At 35.7% G+C, this 25,702-nt stretch overlaps 1 protein-coding gene across 1 annotated transcript in view; it reads right to left on the minus strand.

Moving 5' to 3' along the window:
• The window catches only part of CFTR (CF transmembrane conductance regulator), a 180,103-nt gene that overhangs the window by 81,433 nt on the left and 72,968 nt on the right, over window positions 1-25,702 (minus strand). The gene's annotated exons all lie outside the window — the stretch shown is intronic.

The following is a 25,702-nucleotide window of genomic DNA, read 5'->3' on the forward strand; positions in this document are numbered from 1 at the left end:
TCTTGACAGTATGATTATAACACTGTTGGCTATAGAAAATAGATTACGGGTTTAGAAGGTATAGAATCCTAGCCCAGTGCAGGCAATTAATAAAGATTTATGGAAAGAAGGAAGAGAGACAGAGTTAATCAAATATTAACCTAGAGAGAAAGAAGTATGCATAAGAAAATAAATGTGTGCAGAAGAGAAAAAGAAAAAGCAAAAATTGTCAGAAAAAGAAGTAGATATCTGTATATTTAAAAAAAAATCAAGAAGATAATAGCAGGAAACAAAGGACAAGTGCAGGGGACAATAAGAAACACATAGAAGATTAGAAACTACAGTCTACACTTTAGAAAATGTCCCTGCTGTCAACGACCAGGCTGAGAATCAAAGCAAGAACTCAATTTCTTTTATAACAACTGCAAAAAAAATCTAAAATACATGAAAATATACTTAACCAAGGAATTTAGGCCTCTACAAGGAAAACAACAAAATGCTGCTCAAAGAAATCACAGATGACACAAACAAATGGAAATACATCTCATGCTCATGGATGGGTAGAATCAATATTGTGAAAATGACCATACTGCCAAAAGCAATCTACAAATTCAATACAATTCCATTAAAATACCATCATAATTCTTCACAGAACTAGAAAAAAAATCGTAAAATTCATATGGAACTAAAAAAGAGCCCAGATAGCTAAAGCAATACTAAGCAAAAAGAACAAGGCCAGGCGCGGTGGTTCATGCCTGTAATCCCAGCACTTTGGGAGGCTGAGGCGGGTAGATCACGAGGTCAAGAAATTGAGACCATCTTGGCCAACATGGTGAAACCCTATCTGTCTCTACTAAAAATATAAAAATTAGCAGGATGTGGTGGTGCTCGCTTGTAGTCCCAGCTGCTCAAGAGGCTGAGATGGAAGAATCATTTGAACTGGGAGGCAGAGGTTGCAGTGAGCAGAGATCATGCCACTGCAATTCAGCCTGGTGTCAGAGAGAGAGACTCCTTCTAAAAAAAAAAAAAAGAACAAATCTGGAGGCATCACATTACTTGACTTCATATTATACTCCAAGGTTATAGTTACCAGAACAGCATGGTACTGGTGGTATACAAGTAGGCATGTAGACCAATGGAACAGAATAGAGAACCCAGAAATAAAGCCAAATACTTAAACCCAACTGATCTTTGACAAAGCATACAAATACATAAAGTGAGGAAAGGACATCCTTTTTAATAAATGGTGCTGGGAAAGCTGGCAAGCCACATGTAGAAGAATGAAACTGGATGTTAGACACTCACCTTATATAAAAATTTACTCAAGATGAATCAAAGACTTAAATCTAAGACCTGAAACCATAACAATTCTAGAAGATAACATTGGGAAAACTCTTTTAGTCATTAGTTTAGGTAAAAAGTTCATGACTAAGATCCCAAAAGCAAATGTAACAGAAACAAAAATAAATATATGGGAGATAATTAAACTGAAAAGCTTTTACACAGCAAAATAAATAATCAGCAGAGTAAACAGACAATCTACAGAGTGGGAGAAAATATCCATAAAGTATGCATCTGATAAAGGACTAGTACCCAGGATCTACAGGGAACTCAAACAAATCAGCAAGAAAAAAACAAGTAAGTCCATCAAAAAGTCGGCAAAGGCCATGAATAGATAATCCTCAAGACACACAGACAATCAACAAACACAGAAAAAAAAAAGCTCAACATCACTGATTATCAGAGAAGTACAAATTAAAATTAAAACAATGAGATACCATCTTACTCCTGCAAGAATGGCCATAATTAAAAAGTCAAAAAATAATAGATGTTGGCATGGATGTGCTGAAAAGGGAATCAGTTTTACACTCCTGGTGGGATTGTAAACTCATATAACCACCGTGGAAAGCAGTATGGAGATTCCTTAAAGAATGACCATTCGATCCAGCAATCCCACTGCTGGGTATCTACCCAAAGGAAAATAAGTCATTATATGAAAAAAAAATGCACACACATTTATAGCAGCACAATTCATAAATGCAAAAATATGGATCCAACCTAAACGCCCATCAACCAACAAGTAGAAAAAAATAATGTGGCATATATACACCATGGAATACTATTTAGCCAAATAATGGAATGAAATAATGGCCTTTGCAGCAACTTGGATGGAGCTGGAGACCATTTATTCTAAATGAAGTAACTCAGGAATGGAAAACCAAATATTGTACGTTCTCACTTATAAGTGGAAGCTAAGCTATGAGGTTGCAAAGGCATAAGAAATATATAATGTGCTTTAGGGACGATAGGAAACGATGGGGCAAGGGGAAGGATAAAAGACTACATATTGGGTACAGTGTACGCTGCTTGGGTGACGAATATACCAAAATTTCAGAAATCACCAATAAAGCAGTTAGCCATGTAACCAAAAACCACCTGTAGTCCAAACACAATTGAATTAAATTTTTAAAAAAGAAAAAGAAAATATCCCTGCTGGATTTAAATGTCCGAAGACTACAAATGCTATTTTATTACACTAATTTTTAAGACAATATATAAGAGGCTGTTTCAGTCAAATTTCTATCTTAGGTGTCTATAACATTTGTATTTTAAACAAGTCAAGGAAATAGGAGGAAGGAGAATGAAATTAAGTATTCCCTTCCTTCTTTCACATATGAATAAAAGGTGGAAAAATATTAGAGAAAAAGATTAGAAGGTCTCTTGTGAACTCAGGCTTTGCATACTTAGATCAAATGAAACATCAAATTCCTTCAAAGACCAGAAACAGCCCTCCTTTTAGTCTTACCATTCTTCAAATTCTAATTTAAAGCTTGTTGAGGAAAAGGAGAAAATGCTTTAAGAAAATGAGGGATTCAGGGAAGGAATTGCTAAGTTTCTTGGTATCGTATAACTTTATCCATTTCAAGTATAACCACAAGCTACTCTGATTCCTTAAGAGTAGTGTAGTGTGCCCCAGTGCCTGGTCTTTTCAACACTCAAGTCAGTAAGCCATGGCCCGCATCCGCATCCCAGGAGTACCCCAGGCCTGCCTGAGGAGATGGCTGATGAGAGATAGTACTCTCCTTCCCCTTGTCCCAGTTTAGAGGGAATAGGATTCCTCAGGGTGAAACCTTCCCCCATACTCGAGAGACCTTCCAGGTTGTGTGTACCCTGGGGAAAACGCCATAAAGAAATGCATCCAAGTGTCCTTGCTCCTGAGTCACTGCTGAGTTGAAATCTGAATTGTGTTTGTGAAATCCATTTTGAAAGCTATCAGATGTCATGTAACCTGTGCTTGTAGTGGTTGCTCAATAAGTAACAAAGCTGGAACACTGAATTGGATAATGTGAGACCCAGAATTTGAACCCTGCTGTGTCTGGCTTCTTGTGAAATCTCAGCTACTTAACAGCTCTGTGACTCAATTCCTCTAATCAAAACCTGGGTCAAATAATAGTTTATGTTTCATAAGGAGAGCTAAGTATAAAAATTAAGAAAATGGCATTTATAAAGCAATTTCCTAAATATAAAGCAATGAGATAAAATGTAACAATCCACATGGAATATTTTTAATTTTAAAATAAACTTGGCCGGGCAAGGTGGCTCAGGCCTGTAATACTGTCACTTTGGGAGGTCAAGGCTGGTGAATCACTTGAGCCCAGGAATTTGAGACCAGCCTGGGCAACACAAAAATTTCAAAATCTAGCCAGGCATGGTGGCACATACCCGTAGTGCCAGGTTCCTTTACAAAACAACTGAAAGAATTATATTTACACAAGCAAGTTTAGAAAGTATCCCTTTCCCTATAATCACCACCACCAATAGCTATTACCATAATCACACCTTAATTTTTTGCAAAGTTGCCATTTTAATTTGTATTTTCCTTAATACCCATGAAATTGTAAATACTGGACATGTGGATTGCTCTACTGTGAAATGCCTGTTTTTATTGAATTCTGCCTTATACAGTCACTTTTATTTGTATGTAATAGACGTTAACAATATTTTTTGCTGCATATATTAAAAAACATTTTTCCTTTTATTTTTCTTTTACACTATCCATAGACCATCTATCATGTGCACAATGTTAACATTTCATGAAATCATTATATCTGTTTGAAATTGGAATTCCTATGTTTGTTTGCTGTCTTTTTTTCTTCTAGTATTCCAAGTGACAAATTCCTATATTTGTTAAAAAGTACTACCCAACCTTCAGCTTATACGTTGAATATCCTATATTTCTTTTCAAATATTATTGCCCTCTTTTAATTAAAAAATTTAATCAAGATACCATTTATGGTTATATTTGGTATGAGACACGAATCTAACCTCATTTTTTTATTTGGATAGCAGACATGATTTATTAAATGAATTTTTTATATTGAATTCATTTAGTATCTATCATATTATCATATTTACGAAGATTCATTTCTGGCTTTTCTGTTTGGTTCCTCTGATCCATTTTTCATTCCTATATTAATATCCTGCAAGGTATTTCAGTACTTTGATTTTTTTAATGGCTCTAATATCTGAGAAAGCACAAATCTTATTCATAAATTTCTTGACTCTCTTTGGTCATTTAGTCTTCCATATAATAATAAATATTAACAATACAAATAAAATAAATAATAACAAGAATAGATAATCCATATTTAGTGCTTGCTATATGTCAGGCACTGTTTTAAGCATATCTATAAGAAAAGATGGATGTCATTCCAAAGATAACACAGCTAATAGATGATAGGGCCAGAATTCCAACCAAGGCAATTTGTCTACAAAGCATACACTCTCAACCATTTTTTAATTTTTTCTTCCCATATGAAATTTAAGTTCCATTTAACAAAATTTCAAAACCAACCTCATTAGGATGTATTTACACTTCTATTGAATGTGCATAAATCTGGATAGGGTTTGCATTTTTAAGATGCAAATTTTATTAAAAATCATGATCTTTCTATCAATTCAAGTCTTGTTTTAGGTACTTCAATAAGGGTTTATTCAATTCCATTTTCTCCATATATGTCTTATAAATTTCTTATTAGATTTATGTCTAAATATTTGATGGTTTGCTACTATTATGAAGCAAATAGTTATTAGTTTACCATTTAAATTCCTAAAGGGTTATTGCTGATAGAGAGAAAAGCTAAATTTTCTATATTTATTTCTTATCCAGTCATTTTATTATATAGTTAACATGCTTAGACAGACAATTTCAATAGCAGCCTTGTTGAACTATGACTACTTAGGAAGAAGCAAAGAAACTGTCTTAAAAAAAAGGTTATACTGAGAGAAAGATGAGTTATATTAGAAGGGTTTAACATATATCTTACATTTTTAACAGAAATTTAGATATCTTCATTAGTGGAACTTAAATATTTGGCTATCTGGTTGTGTTAAATTTAGCTTCAAAGATTTTCAGAATTACTTGAAAAAACTCTAAAGTGACAGGAAACCAAAGATGTTTCAAGCATTAGACAAAATTTTACCCTTTAGCAATGTTTTCCTCAATAATATTTAATAGCCTATAAAATGTGACTTTCATTTATAAATATAGTACACCTAACAAGAATTTACCACAGCTGCTATCCAAAATACCAATTACAATTGGCCCTTGGACAATTCTCTTGGACAACATGAGGGTTGGGGTGCTGACTCCCTATGCATCGAACATCCACATATAACTCTGACTACCATAAACTTAACTAGCAATAGCCTACAGTTGACCAGAGGCTTATAGATAACATAAGCAGTCAATTAACACATATTAGGTACGTTATATGTATTATATACAATATTATTACAATATGGCAAGCTAGAGAAAAGAAAATGTTATTTTAAAAAAACATGGAGAAAAAGAAATGTCTGTACTATTCATTAAGTGGAGGTGAATCATCATAAAGCTCTTCATCCTCATGGTTTTCATGTTGAATCAACTGAGGAGGAAGAACAAGGGAAGGAGTGGTCTTGCTGCCTTAGGGATGGCAGAAATGGAAAAAAAAATCTATCTGTAAGTGGACCTGTATAGTTCAAACCCATGTTGTTCAAAGGTCAACTCTACAATAACTTGGTTATATATACATATACATTAGAATATACATACGTATATGTACATGTATATACATATATATGCAAGTATATATATGTATATATATGTGCTTATGTGTGTACTATATATCCATATATATGTACATATGAATGTATTCATAGAGCTTGATCCCCATCATTCACTATTTTGGTGCTAAGATAGGCTTGGTATCCTGCATAAGTAAAAGGGGATGATTATTTTCTTTCCGAACTAGGTTACCACTTCTTATTAAAAAAGTAAAACATATGTGGAAGATATGGAATTATAAGAATTTAGTTGCCCCACTTTCCAAAGATTTATCATCTTCAATCCCATTATATAACATAATAACACTGGTTATATATTACGTTATATAACATGTTCAACTGCATAGGGAATCAGCACCCCTAACCACATATTGTCTAAGGGTCAATTGCAGTTGGTATTTTGGATAGCAGCTATGTAAATTCTGGTTAGATGTACTATATTTTTAAATGAAAGTCACATTTTATAGGACATTAAATTTTACTGAGGAAAGCACTGCTAAGGATAATAACAATGGTTATTACGTTATGTAACAATTGAAGATGATAAATCAAGAATGCTTATCATATATCCCACAACCCAAAATCAAGAAAGCCCTTTTTTTCTCTCAGTTTATAAAGAATATTTTGGGCAAAGAATAACTTTAAAAATAGTAGACTGTGTCATCTACTTTAAGCAATTCAAGTTTTTCATTTATTCAAGCTGATCATGTCACACTTCTGCTTAAAACAACACAAAACAAAATTATTGGATCCATGTGTACTTCAGAATAAAGTCCAAACTATTAAAAATGACTTTTAAGAAGACTTTTCCCAGATTATTTATTCAGCCTCACCTTCTAGCACTCTATAACCACCTTACCCTTCAGCTACACTGACATTTTATAGTTCTCCAAACTATCATGTCTTCCATCACTTTGTGTTTTTGTGTCTCCTGTTCCCTCTGCCTAAAATGCCTATCCTCTACTTCCTCTGGCAAGCTCCTTCAAGATCAATAAAAATTGAATTTCCTCCATAAAGTCTCCAATGACTTCTCTGACAGTCATGCCTTTCTGCTCTGTGTCATTCATTTTCTTCATATCTTTTCACATATCTCTATCCTTGAAGACTGAGCTTCTCAAAGGTAAGGGAAGGAATGTGATTTGCTCTATGCTTTGGGTGCCACGGAAGGCTTAAATTATTGCAGGCATACAGGTTCCAAGAATGAGTGAAATATTGTAGGTAACATAGAGACAAGTATAGTCTCTGATTTCAAAAGCTTACAATCTAGTGAGGGTATAGAGGACAACCTAATGGCTGGTTTCTGAGCTGGCTTCCGAGCTGCACTTTTGCTTCATGCATAGGAGATAAGTTGTATCTTCCTCTGCCCATTCTTACTGATCCTAACCCTCACTTGTCTTTATCGGCAGCTTAATAATGCCTCACCAGAGGAAATTCTCTAATCGTTAAGTAATAAATAAAGTTAAATAATAAAGTTATTATTATTTTAAAAGTAGATACTGATGTGAGAATAAACAAATAGATGATAGAATATAGTTATTCCTTGGTATCTGTGGGGAATTGGTTCCAGGACTCTCTGCAGATTCCAAAATCCATGAATGCTCAAATCCCTTATATAAATTGGGTAGTATTTGCATATAACATACGCACATCTTCCTGTATACTTAAAATAATCTCTTGATTACTTGTAATACCTAATATAATATGAATGCTATATAAATAGTGATTATACTGTACTGTTTAGGGAATAATGACAAGCAAAATGTATGTATATGTTCAATTCTGATGTTTTTCTAAATATTTTCTAACCGCGGTTGATTAAATCCATGGATTTGAAACTCACAGATTCAAAGGGCTAACACTTCCTATAAAGAATCAAATGCATAGATTGGAACCTAGAATAAAGATATCAGAATGACAATAGGAGAAAAAGGGACTACTCAAAAACTTACCTTGGGACAAATGGCTTTCCATATGGAAAACAATAAAATTAGATTCTTAACTCACACAATATACAAAAATTAATTCTAATGATTGCAACATTAAAACTTTTTGTGATATAGAAAAACATATTTATGATTTCTGTTAGAAAAGATATCTTAAAGAAAAGACACCAAAGTACAAACCATAAAGAAAAATATGAATAAAACTGACTACATAAAAATTTTTAAAACTCTCTACAACAAAAGATCCCACTCTAGAGGATGGTAATGCAATGTATAGAACTGTGTTAGTTCAGGACCTCCAAGTTGCGAATGGAGGTCCCAAACCAAATACTCATGTAAAAGGAAACAAGGAGAGAGGCAGAGGAGGCTATGAGATCTCAATGTAAATTCAATCCCCTAGTAAAGGAAAGAAGGGTAGAAGGCTACATGGAAGATGTTAGAACACTGAGCAGTCTAAGGAAGTTTTGGCAAAATCATTTGTGAGCCAAAAACCAGCCAATATGGAAATCTCATACCTCCAAAATACATAACTACTTTAGTATCCCAGTTGTACTCATTCATTCACGTGGAAGGAGAATCATCAGACAAACTCAGCGAAGGATTTTAATACACAGCATCTGGGGCTCTCATTCAATTGTATTTCCCATAGCAAGGCCTCTGTAAGGCACATCTCATGGCCACCACAATAACTTATGAAAGTATGTGAAATCAGAATGATTAACAAACATGAAAATGCATGGCATCATACAAGTAATTGAGGAATTGCAAATATGAACTAGAGATAGAACAATAGAGATTCTGATTTACAAATCAGAATGCCAAGAATTAGTATGTCTATTAATAACAGAACTTTCAATGATATAAGGACATGGGAACTTTCATAAGTGGCTGGTGGTACTGTAAATTGTATGGCTATTTCAAGGGCAAATTGGCAGTATCTAGCAAAATTTTAAAAGTATGTATGTATCCTACGACCACACAATTCATCTATAGATGAATATGTACATCAGAAAATTCTCTTGTATATGCGCAAAGGAGAAAAATCCAAAGATTTTCATTGCAGCATTGAGTAAAATCCTGGAAGAATCTAAATGTTTATCAGTAACAGAAGGAATAAATAAAATGTGATACGTTATGAGTACAAAGCAACAATGAAAAAGAATGAAATAGAATTCTACATACCAGTGGCATAGCTAGATCTCAAAAATGTAACAGTAGCCAAGAAGGCAAGTTAAAGAAGGATATGCACAAATTATACCATTTATGTAAAATTTAAAACCACACACACAAAAGCTACCAAATATTGTTCTTAGATACCTATATGTATATATGGGTGTAAATTTATTTAAATGGATTGGAAAAGCACATGTCAAATTCATAACAGCAGTTGTCTGAAGCTGGGGGTTTTGTGAAAGAAGGATAAGGAATGGGGTAAAAGTCTATTTAGAATTTGTCTTGGCCCCCAACAACACAGTTAAGAATATAGGAATGTTGTCATACGAAAGTTTTCTGTCTATAGTAGACACTAGAAATACAGATTACCTTTAAAAGTGTGAAAATAAAAGATTCCCACATCTGAAAAGATTTGATGTTCTGAGCTAATGTATTTGGCTTCCTTTTATGGACTGAAATATTTATATAAAGAGAAATGCATACATTTGGATAACTTTAATAATAAGTTTTTCAGAGATCATAATATGAAGCTGCTAAGACAGAAATAAAATACAATTGTGGGGGTAGGCTGGGGAGAATTATAATTAAGTTCATTATTTTAAAACCAAATACATTAATAATACCAATATCCTGCTATTAAAGTCTGTATCTGTTCTTATTACCTAATCTGTCATTCATTTGCATTAGTGTTTGGCGTTCTCTATTTAACATAAAACACTTCATTTTGTATGCACTCTTAAACATTTATCGTTGCTGATACTAAGGGCACTCAAATATGGTAATATATTTATCTTAAGGATGTTGGTTTTCCAGCTGTCACAGCAGATTTTCCCTTCTGTGAATCTAAAAAAAAAAAAAATCAATTCCACTTGGTGCTATCACAATTTTTTAAAAAAGCAGTATAAAAGCCTGTGCTGCTTCTTACACACAGAGACAAATTCTACTTCTCTTTGTTCACACTATAGCTTCCTTTGAGGTCCCTTGGAGTTATCCACAAAAATTGTTGTGGAAAATCATTCATTGGAATTAAGACACGGGGTATGACATAAAAATTGCAGAGATTAAGAATAAATTAAAGCCTTAGTCTTAAATCAAATATAGAGTTTTTAATATTGTGTTCAATTAATTTTCTTGTTGAAAGGGCCCTGAAAAACCTCTTTCAAACGATCCTCCACTGCCATGTTAATTTTTAATAATTTCCTCAGGTGTTAACAATTTCATCTCGTTTATCTACAGATAAAAAAATCAAATTATTTGGATCATTAGTTCTTAATATGTGGTCCTTGGACCAATTTCAGAATTCCTGGAGCACTTATTTAAAAATGCTCCACCTGAGCCAGGCGCCGGGGCTCACATCTGTAATCTCAGTACTTTGGGAGGCAGAGGCAAGCACATCACCTGAGGTCAGGAGTTTGAGACCAGCCTGACCAACATGGAGAAATCCCATCTCTACTAAAAAGACAAAATTACTAGGCATGGGTGGTGGCGCATGCCTATAATCCCAGCTACTCGGGAGGCTGAGGCAGAAGAATCGCTTGAACCGGACGGCATAGGTTGTGGTGAACCAAGAGCACGCCATTGCACTCCAGCCTGGCCCACAAGAGCAAAACTTTGCCTAAAAAAAAAAAAAGAAAGAAAGAAAGAAAGAAAAGAAAAGAAAAAAGCACCTGGCCAGGCAGGGTGGCTCAAGCTTGTAATCCCAGCACTTGGGAAGGCCAAGGCGGGTAGATCACCAAATCAGGAGCTGGAGACCAGCCTAACCAACATAGTAAAAACCCATCTCTGCTAAAAATACAAAAACTTAAATTTAGCCAGGCATGGTGGTGTGCGCCTGTAATCCCAGCTCCTCAGGAAGCTAGGGCAGGAGAATCGCTTGAACTCCAGAGGAGGACGCTGCAGTGAGCTGAGATCACAGCACTGCACTCTAGCCTGGGTGACAGAGGGAGACTCCGCCTCAAAACAAACAAAATCTTCAGCTACTCTTAGGAAAATTCGGACACAGTAAATTTATCTGCATTTTTAACTTGTGACCATTATGTGTACTAATGTTTGAGCTACTCATCTAGATACCTGTTCTTTTGGCTGATTTCCTTTACAACAAGCTGGTCAGAAAGGCAAATGTCAATTTCAAAGGATTCTGTGCATACAACACATTGGTTTGTTTGAGATTGTAAAGCACTTGAAAATACTTAGATAAAGAGTACTAGAGAGGGTCAGGTAATACTATAATAAGTGTGCAATAAAGATTAATTTACTTTATTATTAAGGAGTGCATAACATACCCAATGTGATATATAAACTTTTCACATAAATGTTCATAATTTTATTTTTTTAAGTGACAAAATTTCATCCTCCTAACACTATTCAACTGCACCAAACAAACCAGAAGTTGTTAAGGAGTAATTGCTAACACAAAGCTTATTAACTCTGATTTGCACATACAACAGGGCAATAATATAGGGTGTTGCTATATTGACAGAGAGAGAGAGAGAACTTTAAAGGGTGGAGTGATACATTTAATGGTTCTGTGTAATTTTGCAATATTTACTGAGTACATTTGAGCTTCCTGTGACTTTGTAGATAGGAAAATACCATAAACCTTTTTTTAATGGCTGGCTTATCAACTCTTTATAACAACCTTGACAATATAGATGCTTGTGGTAACGGAGGAGGGTGAGAAGCTTGGTTGGGTAAAGGAAACATGAGCTTTACAGGTAATGCCATTCAATAAAGCATGTCTTTAAAAATTAGTGGGTGGTTAATGCCATTGTTATTAATACTTAATAATTACTAAGCACTGTGTTGTGCTTTATGCACAAGGAAAATAGACAAGAGGGAGGGGGAAGAAAATAAGTGTGATAAGAGCAGAGGGAACAGGTAGAAAGAATAGAGTAAGGGCAGAGTAGAGTGTGTGAGAGAATGTGAGAGAGCTAAGAGTATTAGAAAGAGAGAGAGAATGAATTAAGCACTTTTGCATACAGCTACTATAAGTGTGAATATGTAGCTGAAAGTGTCACATGGCTGTGTATGATATATATAAACAGAATTCAACTTCCACAGCACAAAATAGATACTAAATAATGTGGAAATTAAAACTGGGGTTCTGATTTTTCAGGAAAGATCATTTGTTGACGTAAGTCAAACGATTACAAATAGCTGTATATAGAAATATTGGCTAAAGATTAATCACCACTAGAAAGTATGAGAACTAAGAGTCTTCAATCAGCTTAAAAAATAAAAAGGGCTGGGTGTGGTGGCTTACGCCTGTAATTCTAGCACTTTGGGAGGCTGAGGCAAGCAGATCACCCAAAGTCAGGAGTTCAAGACCAGCCTGGCCAACATGGTGAAACCCTATCTCTACTAAAAATACAAAAATTAGCCAGGCCTGATGGCAGGTGCCTGTAGTCCCAGCTACTCAGGAGGCTGAGGCAGGAGAATCGTTTGAACCCAGGGGGCAGAGGTTGCAGTGAACTGAGATAGTGCCACTGCTCTCCAGCCTGAGCAACAGAGAAAGACTCCATCTCAAAAATAAATAAATAAATAAAATTTAAAAAAAGGTTCTTCCTTCACTGATAGGTACTGACCAAATATATAACAGAAAACTCAAATTCCAATGCAATTTTTAATAGAACCAACAAAAAATACAAAAAAACACTAACATAATGGATGTTACAGATTTTATCACTAATATCAAACACTTGTTTACTATTGTTTTATATATATGAACTTGTAAGTATATATAACTGTTTAATATCTTTATGTCTCTTTAGTGTTTATTTCTATATGTGTATAGATCTGTCTCAAGCATTTTTAAAAGAATGGCTATGGAGTGCAGTGATTTAAGGTGTTTGGGGTGAGGGAAGTCATATTGGAAAGGATATTTGAAACAAACAAATTATTTTATTTATAATTCTAGCTCTACCATAGACTCATCTAGCTATTGATTTCTAGACTCCAGATTCAAGAATCTCTGAAATGGCCCTTAAAAAATCTGGTTTCTGAAAGCTTTTTAGATGATTTTGATTCAATGGGTCTAAAAACTGACATTTAGGAGCTGCTAATTCTTTATCTCCTCTAAGTCTGCTCACATAGAAATGCCCAAATGCTACCTAAAATGCTAGAATAAATCCAATCCCTGAAAAATAACTCTTTTCTCAGTACTTCATTGCTATACGCTGTGTTATCTAGAACTTCTTCCTGCTCTGGATTTCCTAACATGTTTTCCAGCTCCTTAGTAAACAAGTCTTCTGCTTTGTAATTTAGATCTTAGGAGCTGGCCTTCATACTTACCTACCTATTACTTCTGAAGTTTCTACCTTGATCCTTATTCTGTCAAGAGTTGGCTTTGTAACACAAGCTTCCTATCTTTCCCTTTGCTGACTGTCCACCTACCTGGACTTCCACAGCTTAAATTTGAGGTTATGAGGCATGAAGAAGAGATTCTTTCCCAAGGGGAAAGGAAAAAGGAGAAGAAAATTTGGGAGAAGATCTGGAAAAATTTTTCCTCACTTATTTAAATTTCAAGTGTGTTAGAATAGGTGGTTTTCCCAAATATACACTTATTAAGGATTATGGTAGCTTGAAAGCATCTTTGTCTTTCTGCCTTTTTTTTTTTTTCCGGAAGTAAGGAGACTGACACCTTCACCTTCATAAGGTAGATGGCTCTATAGTCATAATGTGATGAGTACTACACTAGAAACATAAACAAGGAGAAATGGCAGCATGGATGAGGGAGTAGCTAATGACACCAGGAGAGGAGAGAATGAAGAGGTCCATGAAAGCACTTTCCCTGGCACTCTATACATCACCCTATTGTTCTTATTAATGCTGAAAAATAGTATTATTGATTTTTAATCTCTTTATAATCTCTTCTTAAAGTAGAATGTAAGCTACACGAGAGTACAAACTGTCTTGCTTATCACTGTGTCCTCCATTTCTAGAATGATGCTTGCCACACAGTAGTAGCTCAATTAAGTATTTTTGAATGAATAACTAAATATGAACTCACTCAACTTCCCATTACATTCTACTTCATATTTGCATCCACACACATTACCTGTATTCATCCTACTCCAGAAGAGGGTTCCTTCTACCTGTTTGAGTCTCATTCTCCAAACATGTTTTATGGTTTCTGTCTCCTTGTTCTCTAAGTCACCCCTTTTCTCTTTTGTACTGAAATTTCAAATGCTTCCTTTCCTCAGCCTTCCTCATATTGTTACTTAGGCATGCCCATTGTGGTTTTAATTTACTTTTCTTTCATTATATATCAGATTGAACACATTTTTATATGTTCAATGCTTTTAATATTTTTGATAAATTTTCTGGTTATATGCTTTCTCTATTTTTGACTATTGGATTATCATCTCTTTATTGATTTGCATAAATTTTTACAAGATTAAGGAACTTGATCCAGTGGGTACTCAGGAAACTTACTTGGCCTCTCCAAAGCGATGCCATTATTGCATTTTGTATCATTTAAAATATCCTCTCTTCTTCCATTTCATGATGCAATACTCTCCTGGAAGTTTTCCCTCCTGGCTGTTAGTCTCCTCCTTGGTATCCCCCACAGCCCCCCTTTTCTCTGCATACCTACTAAGTATTGAAATTCCTTGGAAGTCTGTCCTCAGTGCAGTCTTCATATATTATACTCACCTTTGGTGATATCATCCACTCCTATGACTTTATTTACAACCCATATACTGAAGATTACCTGATGTCTGTCTCCAGCTCAAACAACTCTTCTAAGCTCTAGAACCAGACAGTTTCCCTTGAAAGTTCCCTGGTCACCTCAGCATTTCCAAAATGGAGCACACTGTTTTCACCCTACCAACCTGCCTCAGCAAATGGTACCACTATCCACCCAACTGACCAAGATAGAAGCCTGGCATGGAGAGGAGAGACAAACGGGAAGATGCTGGTCAAAGGGTAAAAGGTTTTAGTTAGGCAGGATGAATAAGTCCTGGAGCTCTATTGCATGATGTGGCCACTATAGTTGGTAATAGACGTATTCTCTACTTGGAAATTGCTAAGAGATTAGATCCTAATGTTCTCACTGCACACACAGAAAATATTTTTGTGAGTGATACATTAATCAGCTTGACTATAGTAATCATTTCACAGTGTATCTGTTTATCAAAACATCATGTTTTAAATGGCATACACCTATAATTTTTGTCAATTATACCTTAATAAAGCTGAAAAATACTTTAAAAATAGGTTGAATTATTTTTTAAAATTGGCATCATCTTTGACATCTCTTTTTTCTTCCCCTTCCATACCAAATAGTGACCAACTCCATCCATTCAATCTTCTAATTATCCATCAGGAAGCAATTTACTCCTTCCTACCTAACAGGTCATTATTATTCCTCACCTAAAGCCCTGTGACAGCCACCTAAATGATCTCCCTGCCACCAGCCTTGCTGATCCTCCAGTACTCCATACTTCATGTTGCAGCCAATGACAATCTTTATAAAATACAAATCTAGTCATATCACCACTCCCAAATTTAATGCCCTTCGATGAGTCCCAGGGCCCCCAGTGTAAAGTTCAATCTCCTACCACCTCACACCAGTTAGAATGGCAATCATTAAAAAATCAGGAGACAACAGATGCTGGAGAGGATGTGGAGAAACATCCTCCAACAGTGTAAAAGGAACACTTTTACACTGTTGGTGGAAGTGCAAATTAATTCAAGCATTGTGGAAGACAGTGTGGCAATTCCTCAAGGATCTAGAAATACAAATTCCATTTGACCCAGCTATCCCATTACTGGGTATATACCCAAAGGATTACAAAGCATTCTGTTATAAAGACACATGCGCATGTATGTTTATTGCAGCACTATTCACAATAGCAAAGACTTGCAACCAACCCAAATAGCCATCAATGATAGACTGGATAAAGAAAATGTGGCACATATACACCACAGAATACCATGCAGAGATAAAAAAGGACGAGTTCATGTCCTTTGCAGGGACATGGATAAAACTAGAAACCATCATTCTCAGCAAACTGACACAAGAACAAAAAACCAAACACCACATGTTCTCACTAAAAAGTGCATGTTGAACAATGAGAACACACAGACACAGGGAGGGGAACATTGCACACTGGGGCCTGGGGGGTGGGGGTCTAGGTAAGTAATAGCAGGGTGTAGGGGAATTGGGGAGGGATAGTATTAGGAGAAATACTAATATAGATGATGGGGTGATGGATGCAGCAAACCACCACCACAGCACGTGTATACCTATGTAACAAACCTGCACAATCTTCACACGTACCCTAGAATTTAAAGTATAATAAATAATTTTTTTTAAAAGTTCAATCTCCTTACTAGAGTATGTAAAGTTCTTGATATAACTGTCCTCTCCCAATGAAGATCTCACAATACACCCCTTTCTTTCCAGACTCCAACCTTACTGTAATACCTACAGCTTCCCCAAAGGGCAAAGTGTTCTCTTGGATCCAGGTTCATTTCATTCTATAGCCCAGCAGCTGGGCGTACGACAGTGCGGACCAGCTTCCAGCAGCACTACCATCTCCGCATGCACCATTTCAACTGTTATCCCAGACTCGGTACAGCAATTTGTGTTTTGTGTCTTGGATATTTTTCATCAAACCCTCCCAAGATGTCTACCAAAAGGAAATTGTCTTTGTCTACGCCTCAGCCTGCCAAGAAGGAATGAAAGGCCATTGATCTCGACACGAAAATGAAGGTAATTAAGCAGTATGAAGGAGGAAAGAAAATGAATGTGATTACACATGATACGAAGTTATCACACTTGACTGTGTCGACGATTTTGAAAGATAAAGAAAGAATTCGTGAAGCTGTGAAAGGTTCTGCACCCATGCGATCAACAGTTACAACAAAGCAACGAAGCGGGCCCATCCACGAAATGGAGAAATTGCTATATATTTGGATGGAAGATCAAATTCAAAAACGGACACCATTAAGTCTTTTTACTGTGCAAATGAAGGCGAGAAGTCTATTTCAGACTCTGAAGGAGTGTGCTGGAGAAGTTTAAACTTCTTATAAATTTCGAAGCAATGGACCCAAACATCGAGCGATTGGCAAGGATTGAATGGATGGCGCATGATGTGTTTCGTCCGTATCGTGATATTTATGAAGAAAGAAAGAAACATACCATTCAGACAAAGCTCACCATTTTTATGAAAAAACCAACTCCGGTGACCCCAACTGCTGCCTCAGATGACGACATCAATGATCCGCAGCCAAGCACCAGCAGCCAATAAAATGTTTCGTATATGTTTATATATTTTGATATGTTTTGCAATTGGGAAAATATTTCCTATGGTATTTTTTACACCTGTATTTTGTATTTTTGTATGCACCTGTATTTTGTAATTTTGTATGTTTTGCAAATATTAAACCAGTTGTACTGGTAATGCAGTGTTTTACTTAAACCTGACGAATGTAAAAATAAGAAACAAAATGGTGTAGAGATGATACAAATGGCATAAAATGAACAAAGAAAATTATGATATATAACAATAATGAAAGAAAATTATGATAAAATATGACTTAAAGATTTTTATAACACCATTTCACAGTACTGTACATATAGCCTACTCAACTTACGACCAAATAGTGTTACAACAAGTCTGTCGGAACCAGTCGTGGTCGTAAGTCGAGCACTAGCCATATATATATATATATATATATATATACACACACACACATATATATATTCCTTGCAAAAATATCTGTAAATCTAAACTCATTACAGATAGGAACTCCTGTTATACTTGCAGGCAATATCCCTGATGCCAAACACAGTGTGTCCATACAGGAACTCAACAAATATTTGTTAAAATCAATTTCTTCATTTGTAAATCTAATTTAAGATAACTAAATATGGTCAATAAAAAGTAGGTATTAATGTCTTGGTCCTACACTATAATAATAGGAATACAACCTGCCATTCCAGGAGCTGTTTTGTCTAGAGAATATTTGTACTCAAATTTTAGAAATATCAACATCCCTTTCCTGGAAGGCCTTCATGAACAATTCTCTATGGTAAGATGCTCATCTGCCGATGTTAAGATTTACTCAGGGATTTCTGAGGTTCCTTCTGTATGTCTAAGCTACTATTACAAAATAAGTGTAAGATCTTCTCTTGATTTTTTAAAATTAGACATCTGTTCAATATAGAAAACTCTAAGTGTAGAGTCAAGAATCTCAATTCTTCAAGAGGGTTGAAACATCAGGCATATCTATATCATGATACAGTACAGCTTTTACCTCTGGAAAACAACGATTCTTTACTTTGTATTTTAATATGAAAGCATGACGTAAGTGTCTTAATTTTATCATCTATTCATAGGATAGTTTGATCTAGGTAGCTATAATTATATTTGTATACTTCTATTACATTGAGTGGCCCAAATCTTACTGGAGGGACAGACTTAGGGATATTTTGGTTTGAGAGACATAAGAACTCTCATTTTTTAAGCTAATAATTGGTTCCAGAATTGTGATTTTTAACTTCTAAAACCTAGCTCATATTTTTGGAATTCAGTACATTCTCACTTTGGGTGCAAACTCTGGGAGAAGCTGTCACTAGATAAATGGAAAGTGAGGCTTTAATGACCAAATCATGAAAGGTGCTTAGCACAATGCTGATGTGTATGTTCTGTTCACAGATGTTAACTAGAATTTATTTGCTAGTTCTAGGGCTCAAATGAAATGAAATAGCAGTTTAGTTCATAAAATGCTATCACGTTTCTGTTTGGTTCTGGTAGTTTTATTTTTTTTAAAAAGTTATTGCTTCATATTACAGTAAATATGTGTCAGTGCGTTGAAGCTTAATTACCTATCAGTAGAAAATTACAGGTAGTTCAAGGTACAGTCATTTAGTATGGCTAATTCTTGTTTAAGGGACATAGTTCAATGTGTTTCAAATATAGGTTTTGTTTTATTTTTGAGACAGAATCTCACTCTGTCACCCAGGCTAGAGTGCAGTGCCATGATCTCAGCAGACAGCAACCTCTGCCTTGTGGGTTCAAGCTATTCTCATGCCTCAGCCACCCAAGAAGCTGGGGCTACAGACATGTACCACCATGCCTGGCGTGTGTGTGTGTGTGTGTGTGTGTGTGTGTGTGTGTGTGTTTTAGCAGAGAAAGGGTTTCACCATGTTAGCCAGGCTGGTCTTAAACTCCTGTTCTGTGATCCACACACCTAGCCTCCCAAAGAGCTGGGATTGCAGGCATGAGCCACTGTACCAAGCCTCAAATACCTGTTTTAAATGTCCATTGTGTCTTGGCTACTGAATGCAAATGTTAATTCCTATGGTACCTTTTTATTTTCGGTTCTCCCAATTGAACATTCATAAATTATCCTACAGTGGTGGATTGACCATTCAAAGGTTAAGTTTCAAGTTCTACAGGTTAGTTTTTACAAGACCTAGAGAGCAAGAGGTCAGATTCAAATTTAATCAGTCATGTGATATCTGCATGATATAATTTATTTTCCAGAACAGTCATTAACTCATTTTTTTGCTTACTTCCCTCCCAAGTTTTTTCATACTTCTTGCCAATTTCCCTCCCAAGTATTTTTTTCTTTCAGTAAATTTCTTCCAGCTTCCCTCCCAATTTTTTTCTTCTAGTGACTTAAATATGAAAAATGCCAAGCAGAGTTTAGAAAATACATGCAGATTTTACCTTCTTCAACTTACATAGTAAATAAATTTTTATTATAATGCATATATAATGGCTGCCATAACAGACATTTACTTAACGAAGACCATTACACGGTTCCAAAAGTATTGCAACAGCTTTGTGGAAACCAATTATGTATCCTAAAGCTCTGACCTCTTTCTCACTCTCCCCACCCCAGCTCTCTACCCCACACCCCTCATAATAGCCAATTACTTCTCTAAACCCAGGTACATTTTCAAAATATAAATGAGTCGCTGAGTAAAGACAGTGAGTCGCTGAGTAAAGACAGTCCAATTACTCATTACTCAAACACTGGCCTGCCTAGAATTCTCCTCCTGTCAGCCATGGGGCTACGTGGCAGACTATGGTATTGTCAAGCGCAGGAGATGTGGTAGTCTGGAAATAAAAAAGGCAAGAGGGCAGTGTACTCTGTTCCTCTTTTAATAACAAAATAGAATTATAATCTCATAAGGGATAAGTAAATTAAGGGCTTAATTACGTTGATTTCTCCTTTTAAGCTAGCAAAGTCTCTGGTGCTGTTTATAATAGCTACAAATATTTAGGAGATTCTAGAGGTGGTTTGGACACAGGGAGAAAAATGACAGGATAAGTTAATGAGCACAGGGAGACATAATAATATTTTAAAATAAGTGTCATTTTGCCTAGAACGTCATTCTCCTATAATCTAGATTTAAAATAGGATATGCAAAACAGGACATGGAGCTGTTTATGAAAGAGGAGGACTGAAGGTGAAGAATCTGAACCTGGCTTCTCACTCATGGCTGTACATTATGAGTTTTCTATCAACATAGAACTATCTCCATGCCCTTCCCTGTGATAACGTCTTTACGCCATCTCACTGAGTGAATAATTTGCAAAAACAAACTGAAATCAGAAAACTATGTGAAGTATGCTGTGCATGCTTTCTCCTATCCAGACAAATTTACACTTACCTGCCTACTCCTATGACACCAAGCCTCATTGCATACGCAAGTGCTTTGCAGACATTAGAGTTGAAGAAAAACACAAAAATGAGGAAGAAAATATTCTGTTCTCATCTCCAGTTCCAAGTCTAGGTGTAACACATTAAGAAAGAGATCAACTTTGGCAATCAAAATGAAAACATACTGAATCATGAATGTTTGTATTTGGTGATTGGGGGTTCATAGAGAACATATTGAGGAATTCTAGTGCTGGCACCAGATGCTTAGCCATTAAGGATTCTGAAGGTATCTCAAGTTCTCATGATCAAAACTTCTCCACACTTTTTTTTAAAAAGGCATCTTCTTTTGGCACACAGGCATTATACTGTATCGAATTCTTATTGGCCTTTTTCAAAGGTGAGGACACTTATTTAAGAATACCAAAAATACAAAAATGGAAACTCTTAAGTCACTGAAAATAGAGAAAGCTTTTGATTTTGACTGTCAAGATAAATGAGCACTTTCAGTTACTTTTGTCTGTTACTCCCAGCAATCATGTGCCGCCTTGTAATCATCTGCTCAAAGTCTGAGACTGTGAGACAGAATATTTGCTGAGCAAAATTTTTGCAACTGACATGCCTACTTCAAAACACTTTTGAAACAGTCATCCAGCAAGAATTTAACACTCTGTCAATGTGCTAGGTAGAGTACACCAAAATAAAGTTTTTGGAGTTGATGTTTTCAAGGAATCGACCATGTCATTGTATAGAAAAGAACATGTCTGAAACATTCAGCACAGAGAAAAAAGCAGCATATACTAAGTTACTCATTGTATTCATTACATTTGCCCATTTAAAATACAAGAGATGTAGGAAATGCCTGGGTGATTTTTTTTCTATCATAAGATAACTAGAAAAAAAAAGAAAAGAAAGCCTAAACCAGTTCCAAAAGTCAGCATGACAAAAAAGAAAACAGGGACTCAGGGATTCTTTGAAATAAAAAGCTGAATGTTTTATGTGACACTTAGGCAAAGAAGGATAAACTGTTTATTTTTTTAATGGAGCTTATTATCAACAATTATTCATTAAATCTCACCTAGTGGCATCCTCTACTAGTACTTTGTTAGCAAAAGCTGTGATCCCTCTGCCTTGAGCAGATGTCTCAATTCTAAGTAGTTCACCTCTGCTTTCTTCCTTCCCCTAACCCCACAGCATTTCTACCTGTCTTCTTTCCCAATTTCTGTTATGCATGGAGTCTTTTAACTCCTTATGAGGAGAGAAACCAATTTCCCTCCTCTTCTAATTTCTTGAAGAAAAAAAAAATCACTCTTTCCTGAAGGATTATTTTTCTTGATAGCTTTTCTGATGGATGCCAATAGTACACAAACATGACATTTCTTCTCTTCCCAAAATTCTTCTATGTAATTCTTGTCTCTTCTTGTCTATCATATCTGGATTCCTGAAATAGCTTCCTATTAGTCTTTCTCCTTCTAGTCAGAGTAGCAAATCGTATCATCAATAATAGTTGTTTTATTTATTATTTTCTATTATATATGCCAGAAGAATCCACAAAACTCTATAAAATAGGTAGTATAGTAACATAGGTATTTTAGATTTCAAAATCTATGTTCTTTCTGCTATTCACAAAGCTTCTAATCATGTCTACCTTAATTCTGTTTCTCACTGTCACAGTCAGTGATTTATCTACACTTGAAAGCTGATTATGTCATTCACCTGATGAAAGCTCTCCACAATCAAATTCCTGAGACTGGTATACAAGGCCTCCATAACATGGCCTTCTGCCTTCTTAAACTCTGGTTCTACCTGGTTCTATCCTGATGATTCCCTACACCAACCAAGTAGTTTCATGTCCTGTGTTTCTGTTCATACAATTTCCTCTGTCCAAAATACATTTTTTGTCTTTGACTCAGCCTTCAAGGTGTCTGCTTTTAGAGACAACCTCCCTGAACCAGGCTAAAAGCCATCAGCTAGGCTTCTATAGTACCCTAGGGGTACTTCTGGCTCAGCACTTTATATTGAAATGGTCTGTTACCCCCAGCCAGCCTACAAGTTATTTGACAGAAAAGACAACAAAGTTTTTATTTGATACCTACCATGCTCACTCCACAGTGAATGGTTTTTGGCATAAGGTACTCACACAAGTAATGTTTGTGTGTCTGAAAGGGACACAAAGGAGAATCACCTCCCAGCCCCATTGCCATTTCTTGAGCATGGAGCCAATGTGCCCACACTTTAAACCTTCAGGATCTTATGCTGTTTTCTTCCATACAATACACCAACTTCTGTAGATTGTGTCACACAGAACAACTGCCATATTTATAAGTGACCATCTTTATAATTATCTATTATAACCACTTTTGTCAACATGAAAATTCATATTGATGCTTTTTCATCATTATTTGGCTTCATGGCTTTCCTTCCCCTTAATTACACCAATCTCCATCTTTTCTGCACAATAGTCACTAACAAGAACTGACTTTCAGAGGTATTTCTCCTATGTCATGCTTTCTAACAGTATTCTTCACCTCGAAGGGAGGTATAAGCAGGAGAAATACTATCAGTAGTAGAAATACTATTTCTAATAGTATTTTTCACCTCAAAGGAGATACTACAAACTAGTATCTACTGAATGACTACTTTGTACAAGATGTTGTGTTAGGTACCTTATATGTACATCTCATTTAATCTTCACAACAAGCCAGTGACCATTTACTCATTAATCTCCCACTTCTTTACACAATCTAATCTTTACTCTACTTTACTGGCAGCTGTTAATCAAAATATTCCTTCGAAGCCCTAAGTTTCATTCATGACACCCTTAGAATTTTAAGGGTGAATTTATTCACCCTTAGAACGGTGAATCATTCCATTAGATGACATTAGTCTTCTGCCTCCTTGTGTACGGTTACTCCTCATATTATGCAGACCCAGGTAGAGTCCATGCTACCTCCTTTTACTCTTATAAAAATGCCTCTGTCATTTTCCATTATATCACCAATTTGACTTGTTATTGATATGTTTATCTTTCCCACTAGTCCATGAACCCCTGAAGTATATGGATCATGTTCAATACATATTTTCATCTCCAGCTCCTAGTACACTGTATAAAATATAGCAAGTCTTAATAAATATTTGCTAAATGATGACTCCTTACCTTCTTCTCCTTTAGAAGCTTATTTAGGCACACACAAAAAAACCCCTATTACATCATTTCATTTAAGTGAAATGTCCAGAAGGGACAAATTGATAGAGACAGAAAGTAGATGGGTGATTATTTAAAGTTGGAATGGGAGAGCGTTAGCTACAAGGGAATGGTAATTGAATGCTAATGGGTACAGGATTTCTTTTCAAGGGGCCAAAAATGTGATGATGATCATACAACCCTGTCAATATGCTAAACAAACACACTGAATTATGCACTTTAAATATAATTTTGGCAGGGCGCGGTGCCTCATGCCTGTAATGACAGCACTTTGGGAGGCTGAGGCGGATGGATCACAAAGTCAAGAGATCAAGACCATCCTGGCCAACGTGGTGAAACCCCTAACTCTATTAAAATACAAAAAATTAGCCGGGCTTGGTGGTAAGCACCTGTAGTCCCAGCTACTTGGGCAGCTGAGGCAGGGGAATCACTTGAACCCGGGAGGCGAAGAATGCAGTGAGCAGAGATCACACCGCTGCACTCCAGCCTGGTGACAGAGCAAGACCCTGTCTCAAAATAATAGTAATTTTAAGGTTGGCCATGCAATCTGAAAAAATAATATGTTCTCTTCTCCTTTTTTCATTATTTTTAACAGCCTTTTTGATATATTATTCACATACTATACAATCTTTCATTATTAACACACGGGACTCCACTATAAACCCTTCAGAAAATAGACCATGTCTCATTCAAGTTGATATTTCCAGGACCTAGCACAGTGTTCGGAAATTAGTAAATGCCCATTTTGAGAATGAGAGACCCACAGTCCTAAATTTATTACTAGTAATATACCTAAGCTACATTTCAGCTAATTAAATGTTTAAAGGTTGACTCAAGGAAATCAAACCACCATTTATAAATTCATTTCTATTGGAAAACACATACTTAGAGAAAAAAAAAAAAGTCTGCAAGTCACCCTCCAAACCTTTCCACTCATAAGTAAATAAAGCCCATGATTTGTCTTGCAAGGCACTACCACTCTTGCATCCTAGTCCCCTTTAGATGAATACCTGTGTTATCTAGAAACATTCAGGTTTTTTTGGTAACAAATCCAGATTTTCCAACCACCAGGTTATGAAATACTATTCCTGGAAGAAGGGCTTTTGAGGAATGAAATATATCCTCTTCGAGGTAAGTCCAAACTTTTAGAAGATAGCTTTTCTTTTCATTATGCTCTCAAAGTGTATACAAAATAAGCATGGGGCTATTAAAAAAACTGTTGAATGAGTGAGTTTATACATGGAGAATCATTCATATAAGCATGCAATCCTTTTTATAAGAATCGCCATTTCCATCTAATCCACAGTTAGCCCTTTTCCATGTTTTGGGATAGTGTATTTTAAGCTACATTTTACTTTCTGTGCAATTTTTTTTTCATAAAAGATTATATAAAGGAATTTAAAATGCCATCTATCAAAGATATTACTCTTAAATCAGAATCACTATTTGGGGAATAAGGCCAATAAACTTCATAGTTACATATTCCCTCCCTAACATTTGCATCTATCATTACTGACCCCACCATCACACAATTTACATAGTGAACAACGTTCTCCAATATTGTTGTGAAATGAGTAATAGCATCATCTTCATTTTGCCTCTGTATCAAAGAATTGCAGTCACTAGAAGTTATATGGTTATTTGTTCAAAGCCAGAAATACAATATCTATCACCA

The sequence above is a fragment of the Sapajus apella genome, unplaced genomic scaffold (assembly GCF_009761245.1).
Source record: "Sapajus apella isolate SASKATOON/1434 unplaced genomic scaffold, GSC_monkey_1.0 scaffold7, whole genome shotgun sequence".
Taxonomy (NCBI): domain Eukaryota; kingdom Metazoa; phylum Chordata; class Mammalia; order Primates; family Cebidae; genus Sapajus; species Sapajus apella.